Below are 25,151 nucleotides of genomic sequence, written 5' to 3' on the forward strand. Positions count from 1 at the left end.
GCGGTTCAGGTGCTGCGCCCCACCTGTACCAATAATGCCTAGTTGCCGATGCTGGGCAGGTGGACGCCGCCCGCTGCGCCACCTGCCTCCTCCACCTTGTATCCTCCACTTTGCTTTAGTCTGCCTTGCCTGACTCCACCTTGTTCCCCTCGCTATGTCTTTTTTATCTTTTTTTTTCTATTATCTACTTCGCTTTATCTTTTTTTTTCTTGCTTTCCTATTCTTTCCTTCCTTATCTCTTCCACTTTTCCTCCTCCACCTTTCCTTACTCTCTTCTTCATTTTCCTCCCCTCTTTGCCTTGTTTCTTTGTCTCTGTTCTCTTCTCTTTACTTTTCTCTTCTCCCTTCTCTTCTTCTTTTCTGTTCTTCTCTTCTCTCCTTTCTCTTCTTTTCTTTCTTAAATTGTTACTCTCTTCTTCATATTCCTCCCCTCTCCGTTCTCTTCTTCTCTGTTCCTCGTTTCTCTCCTTTTCCCTTCTTCTCTTTCTTAAATTGTTACTCTCTTCTTCATCTTCCTCCCCTCTTTGCCTTGTTTCCTTGTCTCTGTTCTCCCTTCTTTACTTGTCTCTTCTCCGTTCTCTCTTTCCTTCCTGTTCTTCTTCTCTCTCCTCTTCCCTTCTTCTCTTTCTTAAATTGTTACTCTCTTCTTCATCTTCCTCCCTCTTTGCCTTGTTTCCTTGTCTCTGTTCTCTTCTCTATACTTGTCTCTTCTCCGTTCTCTCTTTCCCCCCTGTTCTTCTTCTCTCTCCTCTTCCCTTCTTCTCTTTCTTAAATTGTTACTCTCTTCTTCATCTTCCTTCTCTCTTTGCCTTGTTTCCTTGTCTGTTCTCTTCTCTATACTTGTCTCTTCTCCGTTCTCTCTTTGGTTCCTGTTCTTCTTCTCTCTCCTCTTCCCTTCTTCTCTTTCTTAAATTGTTACTCTTTTCTTTATCTTCCTCTCGCTCCACTGCCTTGCCTTTCCTTACCTACTGACCCTTAACCTTGTGCTTCCTTGTTCCCTTGTATCTTCTGTTCTTCTCTTTTCTGCTTCTCTTTCTTTCCTTCTCTGCTTCTCTTCCCTTGTCGTTATTTTCTCCTTCTCTCATTTTCAGCATATCATTGTCTGGCTCGTTACCTCCTCCTCCTCTTCCTCCTCCTCCTCCTCCTCCTCCTCCTCCTCCTCTTCCTTGATCGCATTTCGCCGGCTCGTTCATACTGATTAAAATCCAAAGTTTGTCCGAACCAGATGCGTCGAAACACGTTCTGGAGTGTTTTGCTGCGAGGAAGTGGCCGTGTGTGCGTGTGTGTGTGTGTGTGTGTGTGTGTGTGTGTGTGTTAATAAGTAATACGAATGGCTTTTAAGTAGATACAGTGAAGCCGGTGAACTAATAACACTCTCTCTCTCTCTCTCTCTCTCTCTCTCTCTCTCTCTCTCTCTCTCTCTCTCTCTCTCTCTCTCTCTCTCTCTCTCTCTCTCTCTCAGCATCTGTCAGCATTTCCCTCCTGACAGATTCACGTTTATCTTTATCTTGTTCTCGTTATCACCCTTGCTTGTCCCCCTTCCCTTCCCTTCCCTTCGCTTCCCTTCCCTTCCCTTCGTCATCTGCTCCCCTCTCTTCTCTATCCTTGTTAATTCATCCCTTTTCCCTCCTTTCCTCCTCCTCCTCTTCTTTCTGGTAACCTCTTTCTTCCCCTTCCCTTCCCTTCCCTTCTCTTCGTCATCTGCTCCCACCTCTTCTCTATCCTTGTTTACTTATCCCTTCTCTCTCTCTCTTCCTCTCTTTCCCTTTTCTTCCTCCTCCCTTCCTCTTTCCACTTCATTCCCCTTTCTTTCATCTTATCCTCCTCCTCCTCCTCTTCTTCCTCCCCTCTCCTGCATCCCATTTTTCTCTCCTTCCCCTTCCTTCCTCTCCGCCTACTCTTCCTCCTCCTCCTCCTCCTCCTCCTTTTTCTTCTCCTTTGTGTCTTCCTCCTCCTCCTCCTCTTCCTGGTTGAATCTTCCCCTTTCATCTTCTTCCCTCTTCCCTTTCCTTTTCATCCTCCCTTCCTCCCCTTTTTCACCCTTACCTCTTCCCCTTCCTCTTTCCATTTTTACTTCTTCCCTTCCTCGTCATCTCTCTCTCTCTCCCTCTCTCTCCCCTTCCTCTCTTCCCCTCACTTTTCCAATCCTTCCTCTTCCTCTGTTCCCCTCCCAGTTCTCGCTATTCTCAAACTATTTTCTGTTCCCTTTCTCCTCTTATTTCCTCTTTCTATTCACCTTTTATCTCATTCCCTATTTCTATTCCTATTGTGTTCCTATTCTATTCCTTTTATCTCATTCTATTTTCTATTTCATTTATATTCCCTATTTCTATTCTGTTCCTATTCTATTCCTTTTATCATTCTATTTCCTATTTCATTTCTATTCTCTATTTCTATTCCTATTCCTATTGTGTTCCTATTTAATTCCTGGTTTTATTCCATTCATATTCCCTGTCCCAATCGCCTCAGCATACCCATTCCCATTCCTTATTTACATCCCTTCCCATTTTCCTTCCCTTCACTTCCTCTCCATTCCTTCTTATCCTCCCTCTTCCCCTCCTCTTCCCCTTCTTCCTCCTTCCCTTCTTCTTTACAGTCTTCCTCTTCACTTCTCCTCCCCTCCTTCCCTTCCCACCCCTTTCTACTTTATTCATTCTTCTTTCTTCTTATCCTCTTCCTCCTCCACCTCCTCTTTCTCTTCCTCTCCTCTCCTCCATGCCCACTTTTTCTCTCTATTCCCTTCTGTCCTTCCATTCTATCTCTATCCTCTTTATTTTCATCCCTTCCCATCCTTCCTCCCATCTCTGTCAGCCTTGTCTCCTCCCCTCCCCTTTTCCCCTTCTCTCCCCTTCCCCTCCCCTCACCCCTTCCCATCCTTCATCCCATCTCTATCAGCCTTGCATCCTCCCCTCCCCTTTCCGTTCTCTCCCCTTCCCTTCCCCCTCCCCTCACAACTCCCATCCTTCATCCCATCTTTGTCAGCCTTGCGTCCTCCCCTCCTCTCTCCCCTTCTCTCCCCATCCCGCTTCCCTCACCCCTTCCCATCCTTCATCCCATCGTTGTCAGCCCTTCGTTCTCCCCTCCCCTTCCCTTCCCCACCTTCGCCGCCCCTCAGCCCGTCAGCGGCACGAGGCGTCATCAAAATATACGCTTCGTCGTTTGCTGCAGATTACGTAACAGACGGACTAACACGAGCCTTCCTGTGGTGCTTGTTGGGGGAGTCTTTGTTTTAATCTTTCGTTTTTTTTATTGTCTTTGTTTTTCGTTTTAATTGTTTAGTTTTCTTCATATCATTTTGTTTTCTTTTTTTTCTTTTTTCTTTGTTTTTTTATGGCATTTTTATTTTATTTTTTATTTTTTTTGTGGTTATTATCTGTCACTTATATTTGCCTTTTTTTAATGTTCTTTTTATTTTCATTTTTATTTTTTTTCCGTTTTATTTATTTCTGGTTATTTTTTTGGTTGCCTGTTGGGTTGATTTTTGTTATATAATTTTCATTGTTTTCCTTTTTTTCTTATTTTCTCGTTTCTTTTTTTTTCCCGTTTTATTTAATTTCAGACGAATGTATTTTTCTTAGTTTTATTTTCTTTCTTTTGTGTACTCTTTTATTTTCTTCTAATTACTTCGTTTACTTTTGTTATCTTTTAATTATCTTTTGTCTTTTTGTCTCGTTCTCTTTTGTTTTTTTGGTCTTTTTCATTCTTTTTATTTTCAGTGTGTTTCTGCTTGTCTGGGCTGTGTATCTGTCTGTGTCCCTGTTTCTCTCTCTCTCTCTCTCTCTCTCTCTCTCTCTCTCTCTCTCTCTCTCTCTCTCTCTCTCTCTCTCTTGTTCTGTTGATATATATCTTTGCTCTTTGTCTATGTTGGTTTACGCTGTTGGAATTATTAAACGGGAGGGTCGGTCTCTCTCTCTCTCTCTCTCTCTCTCTCTCTCTCTCTCTCTCTCTCTCTCTCTCTCTCTCTCTCTCTCTCTCTCTCTCTCTCTCTCTCTCTCTCTCATTTTCCTTTCTGATTTCCTATTCTCGCATTCCATATTTAAGAAAGAGAGAGAGAGAGAGAGAGTTAAATAACGGTCAAATACTAATTACGGACACCACCAAATATTACTTTACCTTACTTTATACCTTTTCCTTACCTTAATTAACCTTTACTTACCTTATTAATTTCCCTTTCAACATAACCCAAAAAATTATCACACTCATCACTTTCCATTTTTACTTTTTTTTTCTCACCTCAGATGAAATAAATTACCTCACCTTAATTTACCTTTCCTTACCTTAACTTACCTCATGAATTTCCCTCTCAATACTAAAATAATCACTCAACACTTTCCCTTTTTCTTGTTTTCCTTACCTTAATTGACTTTTAAACCACCAACCAACACCTTTACCCTGCCTTACCTTACCTTACCTTGCCTCTGTTCACCTTTTCTTACCTTAATTAACCTTTTACCTTATTAACTTCCTTACCTTACCTTACTTCACATTTTCTTACGCTAATTAACTTTAACCTTAACTTTCTTACCTTACCTTACCTAACTTTTGCTTTATCTTCCTTACCTTATTTTACCTGTCCTTACCTTAGCTTACCCAATCACTTTCCCTTTTAACATTACCTATACATTCATCACTCATCCCTTTCCCTTTATATTTTTTTCTCCTTTTTACCTTACCTTAAATACACCTGTCCTTACCTTACCTTACCTTTCCTTACCGTAATTAACCTTTCCCATATTACTTTCCCTTTTAAGAGTATACAACAAAATCAAACTCCACATTTTCCCTTTCCCTTTCAATTTTTTCACCCCACCTGTGATGAAATAATTTACAAGCATGATACAGAGTAATCCACAATGCCATCTAATCCAGGCTAATCCTTTTCAGAGCGGGCTGAAGCGATCCAATCCCAGATGATCCCAAGCGAGCCGGTATAAGGGAATTGGATCCTATACTCGCCCGGCTATAAGGGAATCGGATCCTGTACCATGCAAACACAAGGAGGATTAGAAGGAGGAAGAGGAGGGTCAGAGTCTATACAAATGCTTATGGATCTTAAAGAGGTAAGACAGTGGTGTAGGCGGTGGTGTTGCAGGAGGAGGAGGAGGAGGAGGAGGAGGAGGAGGAGATTCAAGTCTCGGTCATTGATTCACTTGCTTTGCGGTACTGAAGACTTGCTTGTGAATTCTGGGCTTAACATGTATCGGGGGAGGAGGAGGAGGAGGAGGAGGAAGAGGAGGAGGAGGAGGAGGAGGAGGATTAAGAATTTGTGTTCCGATGTGAAAGGATTTGAACAAGAATTAAGGAAGAAATAGATAGGAAGGAGGAGGAGGAAGAGGAAGAGCAAATAGGAGGAGGAAACAAAAAGAAATAGGAGGAAATAATAGGAAATATGAGAAGAAATAAGGAAGAGAAGGGAGGGACAGAAGAGAATTAGTATCTATGTTAAAATTTTGCAGAAAGAAGGAATAGATAGGAAGAGGAAGGAGAAGGAGGAAGAGGAAGAGCAAATAGGAGAAGGAAACAAGAAGAAATAGGAGGAAATAAAAGGAAAGAGGAAGAGAAGGAAGGAAAGAAATAGAGAACAATTTGTATCAATGTTAAAATTTTGCAGAAGGAAGGAAGGGAAAGAGGAAGAAAGAGGAGAAAATGTAGAAGAGAAAGAGAATGGAGTAGTTTAGTGATTCGGCTCATTGGGAAGTCTGTCTGTCTGTCTATCTGTCTGTCAGTTTGTCTGTGTATCACTTACCAAAATACAAAGATGAGGAAAAAAGTATGAAAACCAGAAGAAAAAAAATCATAAGTCAGGAAAAAAGTCTATTGATGGGTTAGGTCTGTGTGTCTGTCTGTATCTCTTTTTCTCACTATTTACTAATATACAGAAAAAACAAAAAAAGTATGAAAACCCGAAAAAAAATCATCAAAGTTAGGAAAAAAAAGTCTATTAATGCTTTAGGTCTGTGTCTGTCTGTTTGTCTTTGCATCTGTTACCAAAATACCAAGAGAAAAAAAAAGGAAAAATGAAAGAAAAATCATAAAACTGTGAGGTTAAAAAAAGTATCTTGATAGTTTCCGTCTGTGTCTGTCTGTATCTGTCTTTGCATGAGTTACTAAAATACCAAGAGAAGCAAAAAATATAAATAAAAATGAAAGAAAAATCATTTAACAGTGAGGTTAAAAAAAGTATCTTGATAGTTTCCGTCTGTGTCTGTCTTTTAATCAGTTACTAAAATACAGACAAGCAAAAAATATAAATGAAAATGAAAGAAAAATCATAAAACAGTGAGGTTAAAAAAACAGTATATTGATTACGTCTGTGTCTGTGTCTGTGCTCTGTCTTTGCATGAGTTCCTAAAATACAGACGAGAAAAAAAAAATGAAAGAAATCATAGAACACTGAGGTCACTAAAATAGATAAACAAAAAAATATAAAAACCTGAAAGAAATCACAAAACACTGAGTTCACTAGAAAAAAAAACACTGAAAAATAAACCATAAAACAGTGAGGTAAAAAAAATGTATATTCATGGTTTAGGAAAAAAATAAGATAAGGTTTTTGGATGCCAGAAACTTTTATTTTATTATTTAGTACAAAAATTTCAAAACACATTGTTACGTTTGGCTGGAGATACATGCTACAGACACCTGATTTACCTGTCTTTTATTAGTTGTTATGAGCCAATTTACCTTTTAATTAATTCACTTTTTTTCTTGTACAGGTTCGGTCCAGGTAATCAGTCAATCCTTCCTTTTTTCCTTCTTTTTTTCTTGTTTTATTCTCTTATTTTTGTTCCGTCTTTACTGTCTTTTAATTCCTAGTTAATCTTAATTTTTTCCTACTACATTAAAGTTTCTCAATTTATTTTACATTTTATTCCTTTATTTTCCCCCTCTTCATTATTTTCTCTCTGCTCGCAGGTAGGGAAGGTGAGCGAATACCTGGAATCACCTGTTTAATCAAGAACAATTACCTGGAATGTCAAAATGGGTACTCAGTTTTCATCATTTAATGGACAGCTTAAAAGGGAAATAGAATTAGAAATACCAAGGCTGTCAATCGTTTTCATTATCTATCGTTCAAATGCAGAAGGGTACAAATACCAATCCTGCCGCTCGTTTTCATTATCTATCGTTCAAATGCAGGAAGATACTAATACCAATTCTGCCACTCGTTTTCATTATCTATCGTTCAAATGCAGGAAGATACTAATACCAAACCTCCTACTCGTTTTCATTAGCTATCGTTCAAATGCAGGAAGATACTAATACCAATCCTGCCACTCGTTTTCATTAGCTATCGTTCAAATGCAGGAAGATACTAATGCCAATCCTGCCACTCGTTTTCATTAGCTATCGTTCAAATGCAGGAAGATACAAATACCAAACCTGCTACTCGTTTTCATTAGCTATCGTTCAAATGCAGGAAGATACAAATACCAAACCTGCTACTCGTTTTCATTAGCTATCGTTCAAATGCAGGAGGATACTAATACCAATCCTGCCACTCGTTTTCATTAGCTATCGTTCAAATGCAGGAAGATACTAATACCGATTCTGCCACTCGTTTTCATTAGCTATCGTTCAAATGCAGGAAGATACAAATACCAAACCTGCTACTCGTTTTCATTATCTATCGTTCAAATGCAGGAAGATACAAATACCAAACCTGCTACTCGTTTTCATTAGCTATCGTTCAAATGCAGGAAGATACTAATGCCAATCCTGCCACTCGTTTTCATTATCTATCGTTCAAATGCAGGAAGATACTAATACCAATCCTGCCACTCGTTTTCATTAGCTATCGTTCAAATGCAGGAGGATACTAATACCAATCCTGCCACTCGTTTTCATTAGCTATCGTTCAAATGCAGGAAGATACAAATACCAATCCTGCCACTCGTTTTCATTAGCTATCGTTCAAATGCAGGAAGATACAAATACCAAACCTGCTACTCGTTTTCATTAGCTATCGTTCAAATGCAGGAAGATACAAATACCAAACCTGCTACTCGTTTTCATTAGCTATCGCTCAAATGAAGAAATTGACTCGGAAATATCAATCGTGTCAATCATTTTCATTAGGTTTCGGTCAAATTAAAAAATATACACGTTCAGAAAAAAAGTAATGCCAATCCTATCTCTCAAGTTCTCATTTGATTTCGTTCAGATCCGGGAAATACACAGATTCAGAATATTAAAAAAAAAAATCATATCACTCATTTTCATTAGATATCGGTCAGGTTTAGTAACAGACACGTACAGAAAAGTTTAATGCCAATCCTCTCACTGTTTCCTTTGATTATCGTTCAGATTCATCAATAGACGGATAAGGTTAATTTCAATACCAGTTCTGTTATCCAAGATCTCATTAGGCATTGTCCAAATCCATAAATAAACACGTACAGAAAAGCTTATACCATCACTCAAGTTCTCATTAGTTATCGTTCAAATTCATCAATAGAAAGATCAGGTTCATTTCAGTGCAAATTCTGTCACATTTTCATTAGGTATCGTTCAATTGAGGAAATACGTAGACAAGTACAAAAAGTTAATACCAATCCTAATCACTCAGTTCTCCTTTTAGTTATCGTTCAAATTCATCAATAGAAAGATCATGTTCATTTCAATACCAATTCTGTCACATTTTCATTAACTATCGTACACTCCAGGAAATACGTAGACAGTTACAAAAAAAGGTTAATACGAATCCTAATCACTCCGTTCTCCTTTTAATTATCGTTCAAATTCATCAATAGAAAGATCAGGTTCATTTCAATACCAATTCTGTCACATTTTCATTAACTATCGTACACTCCAGGAAATACGTAAAGTACAAAAAGTTAATAACAATCCTAATCACTCAGTTCTCCTTTTAATTATCGTTCAAATTCATCAATAGAAAGATCAGGATCATTTCAATACCAATTCTGTCACATTTTCATTAACTATCGTACACTCCAGGAAATACGTAGACAAGTACAAAAAGTTAATACCAATCCTAATCACTCAAGTTTTCCTTTTAGTTATCGTTCAAAATCATCAACAGAAAGATCATGTTCATTTCAATACCAATTCTGTCACATTTTCATTAACTATCGTACACTCCAGGAAATACGTAAAGTACAAAAAGTTAATACCAATCCTAATCACTCAAGTTCTCCTTTTAGTTATCGTTCAAATTCATCAATAGAAAGATCATGTTCATTTCAATACCAATTCTGTCACATTTTCAGTAGCTATCGTACACTCCAGGAAATACGTAAAGTACAAAAAGTTAATACCAATCCTAATCACTCAAGTTTTCCTTTTAGTTATCGTTCAAAATCAGCCGTAGACAGTCAGGTTCATTTCAATACCAATACAAATATCACAAGAGTTTAAGCAATGCAAAGAAATACAAAAGAAAACCCGCATTTATTTCATCTCCTTTTAGTAAACAAGTGAAGCATTTTTTACATCTTAGTTAAACATTATTAGTAGTATTAGTGGTATTATACGTATATCACAAAAAAGACTAATTACTTACTCATATACATTGACTTAAGATTATGTATACTCACACCTTGAAATAAGAAAATAATGTATATGTATTATTATGTATTAGGTCCGTTTACACATACACTGACACATACGGAGACAGAAGCTCATGTATTTTACGATTATTTTTTTTCCATCTTTCACTTTCATTCCAAAAAAGCGGTTTCGCCATACATGTGTACCGTCCGGGGTCCACATGAGTCCTTAAATATACATACATACATACATACTTGGAAATACATACATACTCGTGTTTTCCCCTTCTATGTATTCCTGTATGATTTTTTTTTTATCATACATACACATTTATTTTACATACTTTCCTTCTCTTTCTGTTTCATTTTACATTTTCGTACCTACTAAGTCTCATTCATTTCCTTTATTTCTCTTTCAATACATTTTTCTTTCAATACATTTCCATATATTACTGTTCCTCTTCCAGTAAATTTTCACTACTCAATTTTCCTTCACTAATCTTCATACGCAGTTTCCCTTAACAGATTCTCTCTTTCTCTCTCACTTCACTTGCATAAGATTTCGATAATATTTCCATTCGCTTCATTTTCATTTTCTCTCCATTTTCCTTCACTCTATTTCCCTTCCAATATATTTCCACCAATCAATTTTCCTTCACATATTTTCTATAATCTCGCTCATGATTCTCTCTTTCTCTGCTATTTCCATTTACTTAAGTATCAAAGTAAAGCTAAACCCACTCGCGGCTTTAGTCTGTCCTTGAGTCTGCTCTTGCATAAATGATTGAAGGAAATGTTTCTTGATTCACTGGTTTCTAAAATACACACGTTTCCCCTTTTGTTCTCCGTTTTCTCACACTGTAGTCTTAAAATATATTAAATCTCCATGTAATTCTGATATCTTGCACACATAAAGGGTCTTCATTTATCTTCGTCACTATGTTTTCAGAGTACACAGTTCCCCCTTTATTTCCGTTTCTCTTTATCAATGGTTTTCCCTTCAACAAAGTCTTCTAACACACTCTTATTCCGTTTTCTTTTCATCTATGTTTTGAAAGATTTCTTGGCTCCTCCTTTGGTTCATTTGTTTTCTTCAGTAGTTATCCTTTCAGCAAAGTCATACAACACACACTTCTCCCGTTTTCTTTGTCTGTATTTTCAAATTGCACGAGTTTCCCTTTGGTCCATTTGTTTTCTTCAGTAGTTATCCCTTTAGCAAAGTCATAAAACACTCACTTATCCCATTTTCTTTATATCTTTTCAAATGACATGAGTTTCCCTTTGGTCCATTTGTTTTCTTCAATAGTTAACCCTTCAGCAAAGTCATACAACACTCACTTCTCCCATTTTCTTTGTATATCTTTTAAAATTACACGAGTTTCCCTTTAGTCTTGTTTCCTTTAGTTATCCCTTCAGCAAATACTAATAACACACATTTCCCCGTTTTCTTTATCATCTTTTCCTTCAGCACTATTCCCTTTAACACATAATTAAAACACAATTCTTTATATCCATTCAGTGTCCGTTTTTTATTGTTTTTTTCGTGTATTAATAAGACATGTATATAAGAAGGGATCGTTTTGTATGGTCACCTTTATTAATGATTCACCTGTCCACCTCGACACAACACAAGAACACCTGGTAATGGGATATTTACACGAGTCACGTCACCTCACTTCACTTCCTCACCTGCAGTTCGTCCGGCATCACATTCACTTCATGTCATCGCGAGAAAATGAAAATATATGAGTGTTAGATTTTCACAAGTTTTCAGTATTTAGTTTTTTTTTATTTTATATTTCTTGCGTCACATAATAAGTCACTCGCTCTAAGACTTTATATTCTTAGTGATAATAATTGTTGGGTATTATTTTCCTTTTAGCATACACAAGTTTTCAATAAGCACAAATAATTTCGTATGAGTAAATATTTTCTCTTTAGTTTCCCTTCCGTCTAAAAATATGTCACGCATTCCAAGACTTTATATTTTGACTGATAATAATGCTTCAGTATTATTTTCCTTACAAAATGCATATGTTTTCAGTAATCACAAAGAATTTCAAATGGATCATGTTTTCTCTTAGTTTTCTTTACGTAAATAAATGTCACTCGAAAGACTATATTTTTTTCATGGTGAGGATTGTTGAGTATTTTTTCTGCAAATTATAAACTAGAAACACATTTTTTCGCAATTTTTCAGTAGACACAAAGTTGATTTCATGTTGATTGTTATTTTTTATCTAGTTTCCCTTACGTCAAAAAAAGATAATGTCACTTGCTTCAGGATGATATATATTTTTCCAACTGACATCAAGTATTATAATCATCTTTACAGAATGACAAACGTGGAAAACATTCTAAGCTTACTACAATATAAAAAAAGTCCTAAAACATGACATAATATCACAAACGTTCAAGTTCTCTTCGGTCAATCACGTATTTTCTGATTAACATTTTTTTCCAATCATCGACTTCATTGCACAGTCGCCTCACGTCCTCCGGTTCCGTTCAGGTGATTTCGTGTGTTAATTGAATACATAACGGTTACAGGTTAGTTAGTTAATATACAGACATACCTGGGCAGGAGTATTTGCGTAGTGCATTGGTAAGCTCTCAAATATACAGCGAATGTCACCCCCAAAAAAGACCCTAGGAAAGCCTTGTACAGAGAATGAAAAAAACAAAGAAAAGAAAAGAAGAAAATGAATGTCACCCCCAAAAAAGACCCTAGGAAAGCCTTGTACAGAGAATGAAAAAAACAAAGAAAAGAAAAGAAGAAAATGAATGTCACCATGAAAAAACAAAGAACAGAAAACAATAAAATTAATGTCACCCCCAAAAAGACCATTAAGAAAGCCTTGTACAGAGAATGAAAAAAACAAAGAAAAGAAAAGAAGAAAATGAATGTCACCCCCAAAAAAGACCCTAGGAAAGCCTTGTACGGAGAATGAAAAAAACAAAGAAAAGAGAATGAAAAAAACAAAGAAAAGAAAAGAAGAAAATTAATGTCAAACCCCCCAAAAAGACCATTAAGAAAGCCTTGTACAGAGAATGAAAAAAACAAAGAAAAGAAAAGAAGAAAATGAATGTCACCCCCAAAAAATACCACTAGGAAAGCCTTGTACAGAGAATGAAAAAAACAAAGAAAAGAAAAGAAGAAAATGAATATGAAACCCCTCCAAAAAGACCATTAGGAAAGACTTGTACGGAGAATGAAAAAAACAAAGAAAAGAAAAGAAGAAAATGAGTGTCAAACCCCTCTAAAAAGACCATTAGGAAAGACTTGTACAGAAAATGAGAAAAAAACGAAAAAGGAATAAGAAAATAAGAAAATGAATGTCACCCCAAGGAAAGCCTTGTACAGAAAATGATAAAAAAGAAGAAAAAAAGATAAAGAAAAGAAGAAAATGAATGTCACCCCCCAAAAAGACCACTAGGAAAGCCTTGTACAGAAAATGAAAAAAACGAAAACGAAAAAAAGGATTAAGAAATGAAGAAAATATAAAAATGTTAACTAGAATACTTAACCTGAATTCACTTTCCAAAAACAACGAAATATCTCAAATGTACAGCGAATGTCACCCCCCAAAAGAACCATTAGGAAAGCCTTGTAAAAAAAGAAAAAAAAAGAAAAGAAAAAGAAATAAGAAAAAGTTCAAAAAATCTAACGAATACTTGACTTTCAAAACACAGCAAAATATCTCAAATGTACAGCGAACATGACGCAGAAAAAAAGAAACAGTAGGATTGCCTTGTTCAAATTAAAGAAATAAAACCGAAAAAAGTGAGACAAAGAAAAAAAAATGTCAAACTATACTTATCTCAAATTCACTTTCCAGACACAACGAAATATATCAAATGTACAGCGAATATCACACAAAAAGGGATCAGTAGCATTGCCTTGTTCAAATTAAAGAAATAAAACCGAAAAAGTGAGATAGAAAGAGAAAAAAAATGACAAACTGTACTTATCTCATATTCACTTTCCAGACACAACGAAATATATCAAATGTACAGCGAATATCACACAGAAAGGGATCAGTAGGATAGCCTTGTTCAAATTAAAGAAATAAAACCGAAAAAGTGAGATAGAAAGAGAGAAAAAAAATGACAAACTATACTTATCTCAAATTCACTTTCCAGACACAACGAAATATATCAAATGTACAGCGAATATCACACAGAAAGGGATCAGTAGGATGGCCTTGTTCAAATCAAAGAAAGAAAACCGAAAAAGTGAGATAGAAAGAGATAAAAAAAAAAAAAATGACAAACTATACTTATCTCAAATTCACTTTACAGACGCAACGAAATAAAAAAAAAAAATAATGCAAATAAAAAAGGAGAAAGGATATTAATGAAAAGTAAAGAAGAAAATACAAAAATAATAACTAAAATTGCACTTCACCCAAATCCACTTTCGATAACAATAACAAAATAACAATGAAACAATAAAACAAACAAATAAAAAGGTGGATTAAGAGAATTTTATGGCTCGATTCACCAAACGCAGAAATTCGAAGAAAAAACGCAACAACAAAAAAATATATCCCCCCAAAACTTACAATTCTACATTTTACATTGTGCAGCAGACGATACATTATTTTTTTTACAGCAGATATATGTGTGTGTGTGTGTGTGTGTGTGTGTGTGTGTGTGTGTAAACAAGTCCAGGTGTTAGTTAGACATTATACTACGTAAGAAAAAAATGTTCATATAATTTACACCTTACACAGTTTTATATAAATGGTTGTTGGCTGTCACAATTACCATACAGGAGAGAGAGAGAAAAAACGTATGGGAAGGTAAGTACAGGAAGGCGATATCCGTATAGAAAAAAGAACTACTACATTTGTTAAAGTTTATGTTCTTGTACCAATAACGTAAAAAAAATGTATGTGTGTGATTTACAAGGTTTACAAAGTTTAAAAAAGGGATAAGAGCGAGTGGATGTAAATGAAATGATGAGAAAGAAATAAAAACGGTAGGGAATGTGTTTTGACTCGTGTGTGTGTGTGTGTGTTCAACTAGACATAACATTTCTTTCACATTATACACAGACTTTTAGAGAGAGAGAGAGAGAGAGAGAGAGAGAGTATAAAAAGGGAGAGGAGAGAAGGGATGAAGCGTGTTAGGGGAATGAGAAAGGATATGGAGAGGGATAGAAAGATTGGAAAGAGGAGATAAAGAAGATTGGACAGGGGATAGAAGAGGAGAAGAATGGGAAGGGATAGGGAGGAGGAGGAGGAGGAATTTTGGGAAAGGAAGGGGATGGGAGAAAGGAAAAATAGGAGAAGAAACAGGAGGAGAGAAGGGATGGAATTGGGGATATAAAATGAGAATGAAATGGGAGAGGAGAGGAAAGGAAGTGGAAAGAGGGATTTAGAAGATGAAAGGGAATAGGAAAGTGGAGATAAATAAACAAAAAGAAAATAGAATAGGAAAGGAGAGAGAATGAGAATGAATAAGCGAAGAGGAATTTTAGAAGGGATGAAGGATGGGAGAGGGAGACAAAGGAGGGAACAGGATTGGGAGAAGAGAGAAAGAGGAGAAGGAATCAAGGAGAGAAATTGGAGAAGGTAAGAAAGAATAAGAGGAGTAGGAGATAAGAAATCAGTCATTCAGAAAGGAAGGAAGGGGAAGAGAAGAAAGGAAGATGAAAAAAATAATATATTCTTACAGTTACAACATCTACTACTGTTAATGTCTTTATCTTACATCGAAGGGCAAGCGTACGTACGGACAGGCGGCCCAGGCACGGACACCCCCCACGGACCGGGCGTCGAGTTCCCTTCAGTGACCCCCTCAGGAATACTGGACGAGAAAGAAAACGGGGGACGAGTGTTAGCTGCTGGTGCGGAGGACGACGAAGATGGGAGGAATATAGGAATGCTGTTGGAAGAAGAGGAAGAAGAAGAAGAGGAGGAGGTTGAGATATAGAAGACAGAGGAAGAAAAGAACACGTGAAGAAGAAAAGGAGGTGCAGAGGAAGAAGAAAAAACAGAAGAAGATGAAGAAGAAGAAGAGGAGATTGAGAGATAGAAGACAGAGGAAGAAAAGATGAAGAAAATAACACATGAAGAAGAAAAGGAGGTGCAGAGGAAGAAGAAAAAACAGAAGATGAAGAAGAAGAGGAGGAGGAGGTTAAGATATAGAAGACAGAGGAAGAAAAGATGAAGAAAATAACACCTGAAGAAGAAAAGGAGGCGCAGAGAAAGAAGAAAAGAATAGAAGATGATGATGAAAAAGAAGACGGAGAAGATTGAAAAAAGGAGAAAAAGAAAAGTTGCATAAGAGGATATAGAAGAAAAGATAAAGAAGATAAGGAGAAGAAAAGAAAGTGAACAGAAATAAGAAAGATGACATAAGAGGATACAGAAGAAGAAAACAGATAATAAAAGAAGATAAGAAGATTGAGAAGAAGGTAAAGAAAGAACACAGAAAGAGAAAGAAGATAAAGAAGAAGATTACGAAAGAAAATGAGAACCAAAACCATAAACAAGATAAAAAGAAGAGAAGGAGAAGATAAAGAAGAAGAGAAGTAGGATAACGAAGACTAACATTGAATAGTAATAGTAGTAGAAAACCAATTAACTCTGCTATGAGAGAACATGAATTTAACAACACATGTCTTAATATTAAATGGTATCTCTAAAATGTATTAAACAGAAACAGCAGTAGTAGTGATATTAGTAGTAGTAGTAACAATAGTCCTTTCTGTATGTTATCTCTCTCTCTCTCTCTCTCTCTCTCTCTCTCTCTCTCTCTCTCTCTCTCTCTCTCTCTCTCTCTCTCTCAGTTGGTTATTCACTTTTCTTTTTTTTTCTTTACAAATTTACGTCACATTCGCTATTCTGTTTCCTTTTCTACACAAACTGCTACCCACCTCCCTCTCCCTCTCCCTCTCTCTCTCTCTCTCTCTCTCTCTCTCTCTCTCTCTCTCTCTCTCTCTCTCTCTCTCTGCTTTAATTCCGCCCCGCGCGGCGCTAACACGTTCAAACACCACTCTACTCTTACTCCTGACTTAGGTTTCAATTCTGTTTTAATTAAGGGTCGGGAACAAGGCCACTATAACAGGGAAAGTGACCTCACCTTCTTAATTACTTACCTGTCCGCCCGATCACTTACCTGTAATGGCGCCTCTGATCACCTCACTGCCAATTACTTACCTGGATGCCCGCTTGTGACTCGCCGTGATGGACTTGATGATTAATTTTGTCTTTTTTTGTGTTGTTGTTACCTGTCCAATCCTTACCTGATTCTGATATTTCTACCTTTAATCAACTTTCCAATCTTTTCTTTATTATCCAATCTAAAGGTGTCTCATAAATTAAACGCATCTTCTATTACCAACCCAATCTTTACCTGGGTCGCATACTATCTCACCTGTCCAATCCTTACCTGGTTCTGATATTCCTTCCTTTAATCAACTTTCCAATCTTTTCTTTATTATCCAATCTAAAGGTGTATTATAAATTAACGCATCTTTTTATACCAACCCAATCTTTACCTGGGTCGCATACTATCTCACCTGTCCACCTGCTAATTATCTTGCCAATCTTTTCTTTATTATCTCTTACCTGGAGCTGTACCTTTTGCGACTTATCCAATCAATACCTGAATTGCCCCATATTTATCTACCTTACTTCATCAGCTATTAATCGGAGACTTTGAATATAATTGTAATCTATCTTTGTTCATTTTATACTTCATTTAATTCAGCCAATCATACTTGCTTTGTTGATCAACGCCTATTGCAATCCTATTCTATTTTAGCTGATTTACATAGTGTTACTTTACCAGCCAATCTAATTATGTGATCTAATTTATAACTAGTCTGTAATTCAATCTTTAGAACTAATATATCTACCCAGTATTTTTCCTCATCCAATCTGTAGGTCAGCTGATTCACAAACTCCTTTACCTGTTTACCTGTCTGATCAGTAAAAATTTATCTCCTTCATTCCTTCTCTTTCTTTCTTCTCCCAATCCTGTTCCCTCCTTTGTCTCTCTCTCCCATCCTTCTTCCCTTCCAAAATTCCTCTTCGCTTATTCATTCTCACTCTCTCCTTTCCTATTCCCTTTTCTTCTTTATCTATCTTCTCTTTCCTATTCCTTTTCGTCTTCTAAATTTCTCTTCCCACTTTCTTTCCTCTCCTCTCCCATTCCCTTCTGTAAATGTTGTTCCCTACCCAATATTTTCTTCCTATCCCAACCTCAACCTTACCTGATCAATACAATACCTACCTTACCAATCAGTGACCTCTACTATCACCTGCCTTACCTTCTTTTCCTCACCTAATCTATACGCCATCCAATCCACATTCTCCCATTCTTAAAGTTGTGTCATAATTTCCAGGTATTTTTCCCCACGGCTCATTTTTTAATTGGTTCACTTCCCAAAGCTAATCAAATGCCACTCCGCCGTATTTTTGTTCAGTTCTAATCGCCTTGCCAGTCCCCGATCCTCTTTTGGTTCCGTGTGCGTCGTTTCAGCCTTAAAAATGAGACTCTCTTCTCTTCATTTCCCGCTAAAATTTTCTCCCCGACTTATTATTTTTTTTTTTTGCAAAACTTCTTAATCCGAGTGTAAAGTTTTAGGTCAATTATTCTTGCTATTCGTTCTCGATATTCTCTCTCTCTCTCTCTCTCTCTCTCTCTCTCTCTCTCTCTCTCTCTCTCTCTCTCTCTCTCTCTCTCTCTCTCTCTCTCTCTCTCTCTCTCTCTCTCTCTCTCTCTCTCTCTCTCTCTCTCTCTCTCTCTCTCTCTGTTGGTTATTCACTTTATCATTTTTCCTTTTCTTTGCAAATTACCGTCTCTCTCTCTCTCTCTCTCTCTCTCTCTCTCTCTCTCTCTCTCTCTCTCTCTCTCTCTCTCTCTCTCTCTCTCTCTCTCTCTCTCTCTCTCATGCATAAAGAAAGAAAATCGCTGATAACTCTTTCCCTCTCCTCCCTTTCCTTCCTTTTAGTTATTTAAGCAAACACACACACACACACACACACACACACACACACACACACACACACACACACACACACACACACACACACAGCCCGCACTTATCCACCTGTCTCCTTTAATTAGTAAGCTTTTCACACCTTTTTATCTTCACACCTGGATGAGAGTATTTGTAAGGTTGGCTAAAATATTCCCTTTCCTTCCTCTCTCCCTTTTTTTTCTCCTTTTCCTTTTCCTCCCCTTTTCTCTTCTATCCCTCCTCCCCTTTCCTTCTTCCCCTTTTCCTCCCCTTCTCTCTTCTAACCCTCCTCCCCTTTCCTTTCTCTCTCCCTTTTTTTTTCTCCTTCCCCTTTTCCTCCCCTTTTCTCTTCTATCCCTTCTCCTCTTTCCTTCCTTTCTCCCTTTTTTTCTCCTTCCCCTTTCCTCCTTTCTTTCTCTCTCCCTTTTTTTTCTCCTCCCCTTTTCCTCCCCTTTTCTACCCCTTCTCCTCTTTCCTTCCTCTCTCCCTTTTTTTCTCCTTCCCCTTTTCTATTCCTCCTTTCTTACTCCTATCCATGTTTATCGATTTCATTCTCTCTCCTTTTTCCATTATTCTTATTCTCTCCTTCTCCTTTCTTTCTCTTCCCCTTTCCCTCCTTTTTTTCCCTTTTTCTACGTTAACCCATGTCATTCTCCCCTTTCTCCAATATTCCTCCTTTCCCCTTTCCCATTTTTCTCTTCTTCATTTCTCTTCTATCTCTCTTCCTTTTTCTGCCTAAATTTTCCCATGTACAAGTTTAATTGGTACCCTTTTCCTCTCCCTCTTTCTCAATATTCTTTTTTTTCCATATCCTTTTCTTTTTCATCATTCCTCCTTTCTCCTTTCCCCATTTTTCTCTTGTCTTTCTCTTCTATCTCTCTTCCTTTTCCTACCCTAGTTTTCCCATGTACAAGTTTAATTGGTACCATTTTTCTCTCCCTCTTTCTCACTATTCTTCTTTTCCATCACTTCCCTACCTTTCTTTGTCCTGTACCTTCCCTTTCCTCTCATTCCCTTTCCTCCTTTCATATCCTAATTAACCTTTTCCTAATGTCTACAAGTACCCCCTCTCTCTTCTCTTCTCTCCTTTCTCCTCCCTTTCCCTCTCCTCCCTTCCATACCTTAATTTACCTATGCATAAGGTAAATTACACCCCCCCCCAACCCCCCGCACCCTTACCCTCCCTTCCCTTTCCTTTCTCTCCCTTTTCTCCCTCCCCTTCCCTCCCTTCCTCTCCATACATTAATATTTCCATGCATAAGGTAAGCAAATATTCATAAGGCAAGTGTATGGTTTCCCCTCCCCTCCCTTCCCTCTCCTTCCCTTCCACTAACCCTAATTCTCTCCTACCCACTCCCCCATCCCTCCCTTCACCTCTCCTTCCCTCACCCTTCCTCCCTTCACTAAGCTTAATCCTCTCCTCCTCCTTTCCTTTCCTCCACTCTCCTTATCTCTCCCCTCAGCCACTCCTCCTCCTCCTCCTCCTCCCATTTCCCTCCTCTCTCCTTCCCATCCCCCTTCCCTCTCCTTTCCTCACTCCTCCCCAGTCATTCTCTCCCCTCTTCCTTCCTCCAGCCCTCCCTATCCTCTCCTATCCCATCCCTCCCCTTCCTTTCCCTCTCCTCTCCTCTCCTAATCTTTCTCTCCCTACTCTAGCTTACCCCAATGCTCTCCTTCCTCTCCTTTCCCAACCCTTTCCTTCCCTCCCCTCCCCTCCCCTCCCCTCCCTCCATTCCTTAATTTCCCCATGCATAGTTTATCCACTCTCACCCTAAAATTTGTGAAGGTGTCAGTACTACCTCTTCCTCGCCCCCCCTCCCTCCGCGCAGGTAAACTCGGGTGTAAATTCAGGTGTGTACTCAGGTAAACTTTAGTGGCCATGCCTGTGAGAGTGCTTGGCGTGTTTGATAATGCTGTAATGTCTGCCTGAAGGTGGGTTTTTTTTGCTTTGTTTTTGTTTACATTATAATTATTTTGGTTTGTTTTATTTTTTTTTGCTTTTTCTTATTTTTTTCTTGATTTATATTTTGGTTTACTGTTTTATTACTTTTCGTTTTATTTTCTTTGACTTTTCTTGGATTATTTATATTTTGGTTTAATTGACGTTTTATTATTATTTTTCGCTTTATTTTATTTATTTTGAGTTTTTCATCTGCTTTATTGATTTTCTTCGCTTTATTTTCTTTGGCGTTTTCTTCCATTATTTATATTTTGGTTTAATTGACGTTTTATTATTTTTTTTCGCTTTATTTTCTTTATTTTGAGATTTTATTCGATTGATGATGTTTTGGTAATGATGTAATTCTAGTATCACGTTTTTATATCTTATTTAGTTTGTCTCTCGGCTAATTTTCTTTGGTTTATCAATATTTCGGGTTAATTTTGGTGTGTTCACATTTCGTTTTGATCATGTTTTCGTAATGTTCTAACAATGCCTAATGTTTTTTATGTTTCTGGTTAATTTTGGTTTATTCGCATTTCGTTTTGATCATGTTCTAATAATGCCTAATGTTTTTTTATGTTTCTGGTTAATTTTGGTGTATTCACATTTCGTTTTGATCATGTTCTCGTAATGTTCTAATGCCTAATGTTTTTTTTATGTATAAGATTTTCTCGTTTTGTTTTCTATGCTGTGATGATAATTTGGCTTTTGTTTGGTTTATTAATATTTTGGTAATTCCTCTTTTTTTTTCACACGATTAAAAGTCGATATCCTCCTCCTCCTTCCCCCTCCCCCCCTCCTCCTCGTCCTCCTGTCTCTCTTAGTATTGTTTAGGTAATTCAAAGTGACATAATTATTGTTCCTGTATCTGTCTTTGTTTTTTTATTGTACTTTAATTTTCAGTGTAGTTTTAAAGATATATAATTACTTTCCATATTTTTCATTATTTTTTTCATAATTTGTTAGTGAGATGATTATTTGCCTTCCTCCTCCTCCTCCTCCTCCTCCTCTTCCTTTGTCTTCCGTCATATTCCTCTTTTTTTTTTCACACGATTAAAAGTCTTCTTATCCTCCTCCTCCTCCTCCTCCAGTCTTCATTTAATGCTCGGCCAAACACCTCATCTCTCTCTCTCTCTCTCTCTCTCTCTCTCTCTCTCTCTCTCTCTCTCTCTCTCTCTCTCTCTCTCTCTCTCTCTCTCTCTCTCTCTCTCTCTCTCTCTCTCTCTCTCTCTCTCTCTCTCTCTCTCTCTCTCTCTCTCTCTCTCTCTCTCTCTCTCTCTCTCTCTCTCTCATTTCCTCCTGTTTCCTGCTTTCTTCCCTATTATTCTCTTCCTCATTAATTACCGTATTCATCAACATAATTTTACCTTATTTCCGCCTTCTTCTATTAATAGTTCAAAACAAAAAATCTAATTCCCTCCTTTTTTTTCGAATTAACAAAAAAAAAAAAAAAAAGTAAGTCGCTGTTTCCTCCACTTTCCTCAACTATATTTTTTTCCTCCTTTTTTTCCCTCCAAACTTAATTTCCTTCCACATTTTAATATTCAGTTTTTCATCTCCGGTTCACCATCTGCTTTCACTCTCATTCACTCTCACTCTCACCTTCTCTCTCTCTCTCTCCCAAGTACTCTCCACCACCTCTCCTCTCCTCCTCTCACCTTTTTCCTCCCACCTGTCCAAAAGTTACCTGGATTTAATGCACATCCTTCTTACCTTTAATTAACTTTCTTTCCTCGTTTTCTCCTCTCTTTTATGTTGGTTTGGTTTTGCTCTCTCTCTCTCTCTCTCTCTCTCTCTCTCTCTCTCTCTCTCTCTCTCTCTCTCTCTCTCTCTCTCTCTCTCTCTCTCTCTCTCTCTCTCTCTCTCTCTTTGCTCGATTTTCTATATTTATTTGTTTTTATACTTTATTCTCTTTCTGCTAATTCTCTTTCTTTCTTTCTTAATCTACACTTTTTTCCCTTACTTCTACTTTTTCTACTTTTCTCTACTTTTTTTCTTACTATTGACTCTTTCCTTGTTTATCTTTTTTTTTACTTCATCTTTCTACGTTATTTACTCCTACTCTTTCCTTGTTACTCCTTTGCTAATCTTTTTTTTTTTTTACTTTTTCTCTTTCAAATCCTTCCACTCTTTTTCCTTCTATTTTCTTCTTTTTTCTGGTAACTCTTTCCTCCTCTGCCTATCTCTACTCCTCCTCTTCCTATTCTCTCTTTTAATTCTCTCTTTCTTTGTTAATTTAAACTTATTTTTCTTACTTTACTTTCTACTTTTTTTTACTCTTCTTTCTTGTGACTCCTTCCTCGGTTATCTTTGTTTTTCTCTTACTTTCTTCTCTCTTTACTCTTTCTGTTATTTTTGTTACTTCTCTTACTCTTTCTGTTCTTTTTAATCTTCCTGCTATTTTGTTTCCTTTTGACCTTTTACATATTTGTTTGTTTTTCTTTCTTCTCTATCCATCTACTCCTTCTTTCCCTTTCCTTGTCTATTTTTCGTTTTCAAATAATACACTTCTATAAAACTTTCCTTTACCTGTATTATATGAACTAAATGTCTTCTTTCTAACTCTCCCATTTCTCACTTTCTTGTATTGCAATTCATTTTTCCCGTATATTTTTTTTCCTCCTTTCTCTCATTCTCTATTCCCACATCTTCCTTTTTTCTCTCTCTCCTCTTTTTTTCACTTTCCACTTTTCCCCTGTTCTCTAATCATCTTTTTTTCTCTTCCCATTTCTCCCCTTCACCTCTTTCTCCTATTCTCTTATTTCCTTTCCCTTTCTTCCTCTGTTACACTTTCTTTCTCCAGTTCTTTCCCTCCAACTTCTTTCTTCATCTCTGTTCCTCCAATCTTCCTCCCCTCCCCTCTTCCGTTCTCTCCCTTCTCCTCTCTCTCCCACTTTCTCTCTCCAATATCTCATCTCTTAACTTCCTTTCTACTTTTCTGTCTCTTATTCCTCCACTTTCCCCCTCAATTTCTATCCCTTCTTTTTTCTTCACACTCTCCCTCCCACTCTCCCCTCCTTACCCCTCCCATTTCTCACATTATCGTATTTCAATCAATTTTTCCTAATCATTTTTTCCCTCGTATCTTTCCTCTTCAATTGACACACTTTTATGCAACTTTCTTTCACGTCTATCATATAACTTAAAAGTCTTCCTTCCCTCACTCCATTTCATTTCGCTCTTCCCTGTATTTCAATTATCTTATCCCGTATAATTTTTAGTTCTTTAATTTTACATCGCTTACAAATTTTCCGGGAAGTTACATTATTTTTTCATCAGCTGTTTCATTTCCCTTTGTGGTATTGTTATTTTGTTGTTATTTTAAGCCCACAATTTACTCTGAATCACTTAGGTTTACAGCTGTCATACTTTTCTCTGCTTCTATATATAGGAAAAACTAATTCCCTACACTTATATTTTCATTTGGGTAATTTGTATTTGTTTCATCTAGTTATTCTGTCGTTCCTACATACATACCTGCATATATACATGCATTCATACATACATATATACATTTATACATACAAAAAATATATAGGTACAAAATCTTTCTCTTTCTCTTCTGTTCACTTTTTTTTCATTTCTCTTCCTCTTCTACTTTACTCTTCGCTTCTTTCTCTTCTCTTTCTCCTCTTTCTCTTCTCTTCACTTCGTTCATTTTCTCTTTTCTCTTCTTTTTTGCTTCGTTCTTTCTCTTTTCTCCCAATTCGTTCTCTCTCTCTCTCTCTCTCTCTCTCTCTCTCTCTCTCTCTCTCTCTCTCTCTCTCTCTCTCTCTCTCTCTCTCTCTCTCTCTCTCTCTCTCTCTCTCTCTCTCTCTCTCTCTCGTTCACGCACCTGTAATTTATTAGGACTTTTACGCCAACGTTACCTGAATCTCATCAATCTCCTTCCTTATTCCATTCTTTCCTCCTCCTCTCCTTCGCTTCCTCCCCTCCGATGTTTAATTTCTTTCGTTATTGCCCTTATTATTCTTTTCCTTCCCATTCCTTAACTCACACTTCACCACACAACTCCCCTTCTTCCTCCTCCTCCTCTTCCCTTGCATTGTTTCATTATTCTTCATTTTATCACGTTCTCTCTCTCTCTTTCTCCCCTCTATCGTTTATGGCTTTCCCCTCTCTTCGTATTATTTATGTTCTCTTGCTTCTCTTGTTACACACACATCAAACTTATCCTCCTCCTCCTTCCTTTCAAACACACACACACACAAGAAAAAAACACTCGGATATCTTCTCAGTGTTATTTCATTACTAATATTTTCCTTGCTCTAAGTTTTACGTATTCTTATTTTTTTTTTATGCGTCTTTGTTCGGTGTTAATTTCCTCCTAATGAACGCTAATTGTCAGGTTTTGTGCTTATTCTTTCTCATGCTCTTAATTGACGTGTGTCTGTATTTCATCTTGTCCAATACGTGTTTTTGCCTCGCTGTATGAGTCATTAATATTGCCATTCTAAAGTGTTGCAATTGTTATATGTTAGGAAAGACAGACAGACAGACAGACACACACACACACACACACACACACACACACACACACACACACACACACACACACACACACACACACACCTGTTCTCACACCTTTACCTGTCTCAATTAAGGTAAGAACACACAATTAACTTACGTGGCATTCTCTCTCTCTCTCTCTCTCTCTCTCTCTCTCTCTCTCTCTCTCTCTCTCTCTCTCTCTCTCTCTCTCTCTCTCTCTCTCTCTCTCTCT

The 25,151-nt window shown here is 37.2% G+C and overlaps 1 protein-coding gene and 3 long non-coding RNA genes across 11 annotated transcripts in view; 2 read left to right on the plus strand and 2 right to left on the minus strand.

Moving 5' to 3' along the window:
* The window catches only part of LOC127010012 (uncharacterized), a 129,961-nt gene extending 113,775 nt beyond the window's left edge, over positions 1–16,186 (plus strand). For 3 of the 5 annotated variants that reach the window (XR_007762780.1, XR_007762779.1, XR_007762776.1), the window contains 2 exons: positions 4,885–5,060; positions 15,235–16,186. This is a non-coding gene — a long non-coding RNA (uncharacterized LOC127010012). The remainder of the gene's footprint in view (positions 1–4,884; positions 5,061–15,234) is intronic. The other 2 variants (XR_007762777.1, XR_007762778.1) reach the window with 2 other exon arrangements.
* LOC127010013 (uncharacterized) lies at positions 6,551–8,072 on the minus strand. Its single transcript, XR_007762781.1, has 4 exons — positions 7,944–8,072; positions 7,608–7,887; positions 7,384–7,551; positions 6,551–7,215 (listed from the first exon to the last, which is right to left on the minus strand). It is a non-coding gene; the product is annotated as an uncharacterized LOC127010013 (long non-coding RNA).
* Positions 6,944–9,278, plus strand: LOC127010014 (uncharacterized). The gene is made up of 3 exons (XR_007762782.1): positions 6,944–7,088; positions 7,873–9,007; positions 9,153–9,278. It is a non-coding gene; the product is annotated as an uncharacterized LOC127010014 (long non-coding RNA).
* Positions 13,979–25,151, minus strand: part of LOC127010011 (protein amalgam-like) — a 186,323-nt gene continuing 175,150 nt past the window's right edge. For all 4 annotated transcript variants that reach the window (XM_050883716.1, XM_050883719.1, XM_050883715.1 and 1 more), the window contains one exon: positions 13,979–15,323. The gene's annotated coding sequence lies outside the window, so the exon portion shown is untranslated. The remainder of the gene's footprint in view (positions 15,324–25,151) is intronic.

Source organism: Eriocheir sinensis, chromosome 42 (genome assembly GCF_024679095.1).
Source record: "Eriocheir sinensis breed Jianghai 21 chromosome 42, ASM2467909v1, whole genome shotgun sequence".
Lineage (NCBI taxonomy): Eukaryota > Metazoa > Arthropoda > Malacostraca > Decapoda > Varunidae > Eriocheir > Eriocheir sinensis.